Genomic DNA, 9,904 nt, shown 5'->3' with positions numbered 1-9,904 from the left:
TGGGTTTGATTTACATTTCTCTAATGACTAATTATGCTGAGCATCTTTTCATGTGCTTATTGGCCGTTTGTGCCTCTTCTTTGGAGAAATGTCAATTCTGATTCTTGCCCATTTTTTAATTGGGTTGTTTGTTGTTTTTGTGGTTGTTAAGTTACGATAGTTTTTATATATTCTGCATACTAGACCCTTATCAGATATATCATTTGCAAATATTTTCTCCCATTCTGTGAGTTGTCTTTTCGCTTTCTGTTTTTTTTTTTTTTTTTGAGCAAATAGTTTTTACCATGTTCTTTTTCTTTTTTATAAATACACCAAAGAATCAGGCAATGCTGCCAGCATTGGATGGACCACAAGTCTACACACTCCTTTGCAAGTGCAGAACCTTTCATTTTGCCTTTATTGTTTACTATAACCCCGGAATTATCTTCAAAATAAAGAAACTTGCCATCTTTTCTCTGGTGTGACTTTCATTGTTGAATTATCACTGCTGGGTATACTGTGTTGTCAGCACTGTTGATGGTGGTTGCTGCGGGAAGACTCAAGGAAATCTGGAATTTTGCACCAGAGGACCCACCACATCCTCACTTCAACATCTTGGGACCAGAAAGGGACAGAAAGTCACTTGATGCACAAAAGTTTTAAACTTTTGGTAAAGTCCAATTTATCTTTTTTTTTTTTTTGTGAGGAAGACCAGCCCTGAGCTAACATCCGATGACAATCGTCCTCTTTTTGCTTGAGGAAGATGGGCCCATCAGTGCCCATCTTCCTCTACTTTATATGGGACACCGCCACAGCATGGCTTGATAAGTGGTGCATCGGTGCACACTGGGATCCGAACCTGCGAACCCTCGGGCCGCAGCAGAGAGCGCGCACTTAACCACTACGTTGCCTGGCTGGCCCCCAATTTATCTATTTCTTGTTGTTGTTTGTGCTTTTGGTGTCATATCTGAGACTCCATTGCCAAATCCAAAGTCAGGAAAATTTACCTCTGTATTTTAAGAGATTGATTGTTTTAGCTCTTACATTTAGGTCTTTGATCCATTTTGAGATAATTTTTGGATACAGTGTGAAGGAAGGATCCAATTCCATTCTTCTGCATCCTTTTTAATATCTGCATAGCATTCTGTCCCACAGTTTATTTAATCAGTTTTTACTCAAATATTTGGGTTACTTCCAACATTTTACTACTAAAAACAATGACAATAAATATTCTTGTATATCATCACTTCCTACATATGCATATTTGTAGGCTCAATTCCTAGAATAGAATTACAGGATCAAAGCTTGATTGCCTAATTGCTCTCCCTGGAGGCAGAGTGGATGTGCATGCCTTCCAGCACTGGGGGAGGGTGTGTTGCCCCATACTTTTGCTGAGCCTTGTAGATCTTTGCCAACCAAATGGGTAGTTTTAATTTACCATGTTCTTATTATGAGCAAGCTTGTACACCTTTTAATGTATTTTAAGAGCCTTTTGTAATTTCTTTGCTTGAACTTTTCGTAGACTTTGCCTATATTTTTTGATGGGTTGTCTTTTGTTTTGTAGGAGATATTTATAAAGCAAATGAGGACTATGTCTGTGATATGCTGGTCATTTATCTTTGAGCTTTATTAAAAATGTTGTGTTTCTTCTCCAGAAAAAGTGCTTCACTTTTTCTTTTTAAGATTTTTGGGTGAAGTGGCTCCTTATAAGAGGCTTCCCTATTCCAACATTATAATATTATTTTATGATTTTTTTCTCATATTTTTATAATTTCATTATATGTTGAATCTTTGATACAGCTGGAATTTATTTGGTTATATGGTGTGCGGTTGGGATCCATTTTCCCTTCTAGATAATTGAGGTAGTTGCTTTTGAGGTAGGATATCCTCAGTTTCCCACAGAAAATGAAGCAGTAAAAGTTCAGCCCTGATTTGAGGGAAACCCAAACCCACTTCAGTGTTTGGTCCAGGATGGGAAGGGCCTCTCTGTGCCCTGGAACCAAAGGGTGGCCCATTCTCGGCTTTACCTGCTTAAAGAAGCACAGTGTATTGGAAGGGTAAAGAGCAAGATTCTAGGGCTGGCAGACAGGATAAAAGCGCTGCTCTCTCAAGCCTAGTTGTATCACTCTGCCCAAACTTTTAACCTCTCAATGCGTTTTGTCCTTATCTGCAAAACGGGGATAATAACAGTACCTATCTCATAGAACGGTGATGAGAAGTAAACAAAGCTCTCTATGTGAACTGCTCAGCATGGCCCCTAGCAAGTCGTAAACACAGGAGAGCTGCTGCCAGCATCACGGTCCCCATCATCACCCCCACCATCATCTGGACACTTGGTGATGGCTCCAACCTCAGGTCTGCCCTTTCTGAAAAGAGGGCGCTGACCCTGGGCTCCTTCACCTGGACTGGCTCCATCATTCTGCCAGGCTTCTTCCAGGGAGCAAGTGGTGACCCTCAAGTGTCTGGCCTAGGCCACCCTAAGGGGGTTCTGGGCTCTTTTGTGCCCCCTCCATCCATTTCTTAATCTTTTAATTAGATGAAATCAAATCAAAACAGAAATCAAGTGTAGCCTGGAAGGGAGTCGGGATCTCACGAAGAGCTGTAACTGACATTTGGTGATTTGTAGGTGGTAATCTGAGGTTCAGAGTGAGAAGGTGAGTGAATGACCCCAAATTAGTGATTTCCTGGTAGACCAGCTCCCAGGGCCTTGACTGCCTCAGCAGGGCTTGGGCCACACAGGCACAATGCCTGGGCCTTCTGATCAAGCCAATCAGCTTGTGGTGGCAGGGAGACAACAGGGTCCCTGGGCCTTTTTGTAATAGCTAATAAAGTTACTGCCTTAGTTGGGGAGGTGGCATTGGTTTCAAGGAGGGTCCTTGCTATAAGGTCACCTGGCATCACCCTTGGCATTCTTCTGTTTGAGAAGCGCCCGGGCAGTGACCTTTAGGCTTCTGAGAGCCTGGAGCTGTGTTGTTTCCTGTGTGTTGGGACAGTAAGTGGATGAATTAACCCCAGTGGGGTTTTGGTAACCGTTGCCTGACTTTCTCTTCCTGGCCTTAGGGGAGGAAGACACGATTCAGAGAACAAAAGAGGCAAATTCTTGCCTTTTGAGCTTAAACAGAGAAATAGATTAAGAGATAGGCCCCCGAGGTTCTCAGGACTGGGGAGAGACCCCAGGGAGGAAGAGAGGCTCAGAAGGGTCCTTCTGAAGGGACTCCAGCCCCCCAGTGCCCTGGGGAAGGGGTGGCAAAACCAGAAACCCCAGGCAGGTAGGGGATCTGAGTTCCAGGGGATCTGTGTCCCCTGCACCCAGTGGGTCTGCTTCTGGAGTAGAAACGGGGCCCTGTGAGCTCCAGGAGGCTGGCCTGAGGTCACTTTGCAGGAGGTCTCTGAATCCAGGGTGGATTAAATCTTTATGGGGCTTGAGGTTTAAACAATTTGGGACCCCCTTTAGAAAACAAGATTCGAAAGAATGAATTCAGAATTTGGTACAGGTGGGGTTTCTTTTGGAGGGGATGAAATGTTCTGGAATTAGATAGTGGCAATGGTTGCACAACTTTGCAAGTGTACTAAAAACCATTGAACTGTACACTTTAAAGGGTAAATTTTGTGGTATGTGAATTCGTTCTCAATTTTAAAAAATACATTGTTAAAAAAAAGAGGTATGGGTTTCTAGAAGGAGCCAAACAAGAGAGGGCAAAGCTTTGTTGGCCTCCGTCTCGCTGTATCCCAGTCTGGCCAAGAATGGCATGGACAGAGGGCCAGCCAAGGGCAGCCCTGCCAGGAGCTGTGGCTGGACAGATGGCCCCTTGAGGACTGGATCCTCCCTCTTCCCTGGCCTGCCTCCCAGGCCTGAGGGAGGCTCCAGGAACTTCGATGCAATCCTGGAAGAAGAGTGGGAATTAGCGGTGATGAGGCTTCAGCTTTGTGGGATGGCACCAGGAAAATAAAGAAGTTGCATTTCTTGTACTCCCGACTTTGAGAACTGAGATTCAAACCTGCCGTGTGTGTAAAGCTCTGGTTTGGAGGCACTCAAACGCCAGGCCACCCTCCGACACTGCAGGGGATGGTGGAGCCAGGAGGGCTTATCAGCATGCCCCTCTGTGCGGGGGAGGGCTGGCCAGAGGGAACCCACTTCTACCCTGTGCCCTTTTGGATGGAGAAAATGTCTGTAGTCTGGGCAAATGGACGAGGCTCTTTGGAGGCCAGGGATATGCCACCATTATATTTATAATCGAATCCTTGTTTATCTTGAATCAGACCCGGCTCTTTGCAGAACTTCTGTTCCTCATATTTTGAAGATTCGGGCCCAAAACGCATTTCAGGGAATAAGAAGAAAGCTCATGTTTGAAAATGAACTAGCAAAATAAATCATTGTGTTTCTGACATGATGCCCATTGAATACTTTTCAATTCTTAGCTTTGGCAGCAGCGTTTTAAAAAGAACACGTGCGCGTGCGCGCACGCGCACACGAGACCTATCACATAATTCTTTCTGAAAGGCTCATTCAGTGGGCCGGCCCCTCTCGGCTCCCAGCCTCCTCTTCCCTTTCTTCTCCCTCTCTTTTTTTCTTTTAAACCAACCCTTCTGGTGAGAGGGCAAGTGTACATACAGTCTTCCTTTGTGTTTGTAAAACAGAGCCATATCAGTTGAGCAGTAATGATAACATTTGTGATTATGCAAGCAGAGATAACAGTAATCAGATCTCTTGCCTGGGCAGAAACCAATGGCCCAAACCTCACAACGGGTTGGGGTGTTATGCTCAAAGGTGAGGGGAATGGGGATGTGTGTTTCTGTTTTATCCAAGCACCAAGCACTTCTTTCTGCCGGAGGATCTCCTGGTTAAAGCCCTTCAGAAGTTGTCCAGTTAAGGGCACCCTATCCCAAATGGAGATCTGAAGTTCCTCTCCTTGCTCAGATTCTCTTGGCTATTTTTTCTTGCGTCAAATGATTTAGGGCTTCCTTTGCTTTCCAGCAGGTAATTTGACCTCTCCACATTGGAAGGAGGGGAGGCTAATGTATTCACTGGAGCAGAAGCCAGTTGAGTGATAGCATCAGTTTGCAATGCCATTTGGATTTTTTAAAAGAAAGGTGTTGTTCTGGAGTTGCCTTTATTCTTTCCAAATCTGATTTCCCCGAGGGGGTTTCTGTTGCATTGTTACCCAACAACATGCAAATATATCGATACCTGGGAATTTAGACGGGGCAAGAACTGGAAGTTGCAATTGCCAAGGAATGCCAGGCCAAAACCAGAAGCCAGGCATGGGTGGGTTTCATATAATGGAGACCAAAATCCTCAAAATGTGATCTATGTTTAGAGATCATGAAGTTCACTCCTTATTAAGCGTTGGGGTCTGAGTTTCTCTGCTAGTCAGTTTCTCTGATTTCAATTTGGGCTTGTAGTTCAGCTATTTTGGGGGGAAGGAAGTGGTGTTGAATTCTCCAGATTTAGCAAATAACGTCTTCATGGAGACCACGTGCCCCATCATGGGGCAGTTGTCAAAAGACGTATCCTGATTTTCATCCGACTTGGGCGGAAACTTGGATCCACAATAACCATAATTTTCAACAAAAAGAAGGCGAAACTATTTTTCTTTTCTGTTCTGAAGCGCTCCTAATTACGTTTAAAATGGAATGCATGTTTTTCTCCTTTTCGTCTGGATATCTGAAGAACTGTCCCACTTTATTCCCCCTTTCCACTCATCTCCACCCAAAAAAGAAACTGAAAATAGGAATATAGACACGGAGTTGTGAATGCAGCAACATAAACATGAATTGCTTGGGGTGGGTGGGTGGGGAAACTGTATAAGGAAATAAATTCTGTTTTATTTTTTAAAGATACATTTTCTTGCCTGTCTCCAGACAGAAGTATTGGAATTAAAAATTATGCTTTGAATGTTACGTGGGATGTTGGCATTTTCAAACTAAATAGTATTGGCCTGTGAGTTGCTAGGCAACCTGTGCAAGCCAATAGCCTGGGTTTCAAAATGGAAACTGTTCCAAGTGACAAAATGAAGCACCCATTGCTGTGTCCGGTGCAGTGGGCTGGGCAGGACAGACCCTCCATGTGCTGGCTCTCGTTAGAAGTTCTTTGCCTGAACACGCATTTTAATTTCACTGTGTCAATTCTCATTATCTGTCTGCATGGAAGCCCTTTTGTGGTTTTCAGAAATAATTAAGTAAAAAGCCCTTTCACTCACTGCATTTTTGGCATTTATAAAGACATTTGAGGCATTTCAGACAAGGCGGGGGCCAGTATCAGAGCAGTCTTTGAAGATGTTCTTTAAAGACAGTTCTGACAAACAGTGGCAAACAGACCAATTAACCCCAGCATCGAAGTCCTGGTGGCTTTAAACTCCCTTCAAAAGAAATTAGCCCTACTGTTAATAAAGTTGGTGTTAGACTGTTTCAGAATATCGACATCGGCAGACTGAGTCAATTGGAATGGAATTATTACATTGCCTTGCCAAAAGAGGAGCCTTGTGCTGGTGTGAATTTTTGTTATAGTTGCTGCCGAAAGTTAGAAAAAATGTCCAAACCACAGTTGGAGCAAAAATGCCAAGTGGGATAGTACAGGTTTGTAAAAAAAAAAAAACAAAACAAAAAAACTCCTGCCAGCTTTGAAAGAGAAAAAGACCCAGAAAAGGCCGAAAAGGAAGGGCCCAGAAGTGTGTCCTCTCACGCTGGGATTTGTGGTTAGACTTGGGATTAGGTGCAGGGCTCCGGCTCCCCAGTGGTAAGCCTCACTAATGCCTGTCTGCTCGCCGAGGAAGGCTTGTAGCTCAGCTGTTGATTCCTTATTGATTTTTCTGATCACGGGGAGACGGACCTGGAGTTTCAGGCTCTGCAGGTAGTGCTAACGAATTGCCAAGACCCAGGGTATATATTTGTGTTGCCTTATGCTTTCTTATAAGAGAAAAAGGAAATTATTTGCTGGGGGAACTGTTTTTTATCTGCTGGTACCGTACAAGTCGATTTTATACCGTTTTGGTTAAATTTCTCACCCCTAACCCCTTTCTCAGAAAAGAGAAACAGATCTTTTAATCAATATATTCTCTGAGAAAAGATAATACTTTTGGTATTTGCTCTCCTAGCGTAACCGTTTGACAACAAAGGGTAGAAAGAAAAGAGAACAGCAACCACAACATCTGGGTGGCAGAGAAGGGTGGAAGGGAGAGCAGCCTCCCGCGTGGCACGCAGCTCTGAGCACCGGCGCAAATCTCAGGCGCGGGAGAGAGACGTGTCTGGGACAACACAGCAAACTCGTCTTCAGATGTGCGGTGGAAGCGGCCGGGCCTGGGTTGACCTGTCTGAAATGGAATCGGAACTTCATCTCTAAAGAACTGCACCCATAACCTACCTCTGCCCTTGTCCTGCTCTCTCCCCACCATCCCCAGCCGTTTTCAGAGAGGAAACTGAGGCAGAGAGGGGAAGTAACTTGCCCAGAGTCACGTGACTACCCAGTGCCAGCCCCAGTTCCCTGCCTTAATGAGTCCTGGATTCTTCCTGCTGCACCACACCCTGAGGTTCAACCTGCTCAGGACTCAGGATTTCACTTGAGGTTGGCAATGGGAGGGTTGGGCTCCTGCATTTGTGACTGGTGCTTTTTGCTCCCCAGCTGCATGACACTGTTCTCAGATTGGCTGTGGGTTAGGTCTGAGGTCCCTGCTGGCTGGGGGCCCTGGGTTTGGGGTAAGACTCTTGCCATTGTGGCCCAGGCCAGGGCAGACCTTAAAGGCCATGTCCCTCCACGCTGTCTCCAGCTCCCGTTCTATCTCCACTTTCTCATGCTCTGCCTTATCTCTCCCAGATAATGCACGCCTCTCCCAGCCATCCATATTCTCTGACACCCAGTAAGTATGAAGCACTGACATGGTTGGAAAAGGAAAAACCCTCAGTGCTAAGCATTGACTCGCCTTGTTGCTTTAAGAGGCTCCTGTGTCATTTCTCTATGTTAATCTAGGAAAAATAAAGTTCCTGGCTTTGATTCATTTGGGAGAGTTGGGACTTGCAGTCTCATTTCGGTCTCTTGACCTTTGCTGCGCCTGTGGGTGATGCCCCAGTTCTCTGTGTAGTGGTTTATCAACTCAAGTGTCCAAAAGATGATGAATTCCTCTATTTAGCTAAATTCTCAATTTAATGTCTAGTTTGAACCCCTGAATGGCAGAAATCGAACCTCCATCAATTCAGAGAAACATTCCTCTTCTCCTGGGCTTGGGCCTGAAAAATCGAGAGGATTATGAGGCATCATGCTGATGTCTGCAGAACTGTCCCTTGTCATCATCGCTTCCCTGGGACTCCCCCAGGTGTGATGGCTCTCGGTGGCACGTCAGGGCACCCCGGAAGCATCTGCTGCTCTCACACCAAGCTAGGGCAATGGGAACTTGCTGAGGGGCTGAGGCCCCGTCTGCCTAGAGACAGTGCAGTCATGTTTTTGCTGGAGTTTGGCCACATTCTTGGGGGATCCACCCAGGATATGGGGTATGGGTCCCTCCACTCTAGGGTTCCAAAAATCCTTCTTGAATTTTCTCATCTTCCTGCTACATTCAAGTCTTGGGAGGGGGTGAGGGATTTAGGACTCCTTCTTAGGAACTTACTGTTATCTAAGTTACCTTCACTTCTGACTCTCTCTTTCTCCCAACTTAGGAATCTTTAATCTTTAAATGGGCAAGGAATTTAGGGTGTTAGTAAGAGAAGACAAGACTCATCTTGTTTCCATTCAAACTGGTTCCTTTTCCCTCTACTTTCTGAGTGAAAAAATTGTATATATATGAATATGTATATACACACACAAGCAGCTTTACTGAGATATAATTTACATAGCATATAATTCAACCATTTTAAGTATACAGTTTGATAAGCATTTGAAAATTCATATAGTTGTGCAATCATCCCCAGAATCCAGGTTTAGAACACTTCCATGACCCCAAATTTTCCTTGTGCTCATTCTCGGTCAATCCCTGCTCACTCATGGTCTCGGGGAACCACTGATCTGCTTTCTGTTTCTATAGTTTTGCCTTTTCTAGAAATTTCATATAAGTGGAATCATACAATGTGTAGTCTTTGGTTTCTGGCTTCTTTCTCTTCTACTATATATATATTTTTAAAAATGTGGTTAGGGGCCGGCTCTGTGGCTTAGCGGTTAAGTGCGTGCGCTCTGATGCTGGCGGCCCAGGTTCGGATCCCGGGCACGCCCCAAGGCACCACTTCTCCGTCCAACGCGAGGCCGAGTCCCACGTACAGCAACTAGAAGGATGTGAACCTACGACATACAACTATCTACTGGGGCTTTGGGGGGAAAAACATGAATAAATAAAATCTAAAAAAAAAAAAAAAAAAAAAATGTGGTTAGGATTCAGGTGGTCTGAAGATGAGGGTTGGGAAATACGAGTTCCCAATTAAGAAGTCTGGCCATGAATGGAGGCTACAGTGGTGGCTGGCAGTGACAAGGGACTGAGGGAAGGGCTTGTTTGTTTTCAGATATAAGAGACTTGAGAAGCTTAAATGCTGATAGAAGAGTCATTAGAGCAAGAGAGGTTGAGGATGCAGGGCGGGTGCCGGGCGATAAGCTGAGCTGACAGCTTGAGGTCCTTAGGATGGGGAGAGGGCTAGGACCTAGAACTTGAGGGAGAAGGGTCATCTTGGATGGGAGGAGGGAAGATTAGGACAGGCAGCTTTGGAGGTTTGGTGGACACTTAGGACGTTCTCCTCTTACTATTCTTCTTGTTTCTCTGCCACCTGCTGAGAGTGTGGAGGGTGGAGAGGAGGCGGGAAGTTTGTGCAGAATGCAAGTTTGAAATAATTGTTGTGGAGAATGAAAGGTTGAACCAATCAAGGAGACATAGTTGGATTGCCAGGCAGAATAAAAGGTGTAGGCGGTGTTGGTAAGTGTGACTTCACGATGGCACCAATCAGCCTGGATGTG

The 9,904-nt window shown here is 45.0% G+C and overlaps 1 pseudogene; it reads right to left on the bottom strand.

Annotated features, from left to right (window-relative positions):
• Positions 1-319: 319 nt before the first annotated feature.
• On the bottom strand, positions 320-593 carry LOC147916913 (large ribosomal subunit protein uL14 pseudogene; annotated as a pseudogene).
• Positions 594-9,904: the final 9,311 nt, after the last annotated feature.

This window comes from Ceratotherium simum, chromosome 6 (assembly GCF_057802395.1).
Source record: "Ceratotherium simum simum isolate JZ-2026a chromosome 6, ASM5780239v1, whole genome shotgun sequence".
NCBI lineage: Eukaryota > Metazoa > Chordata > Mammalia > Perissodactyla > Rhinocerotidae > Ceratotherium > Ceratotherium simum.
Note: the sequence above shows the minus strand (reverse complement) of the source record. Positions and strands in the feature narration are given on the sequence as shown.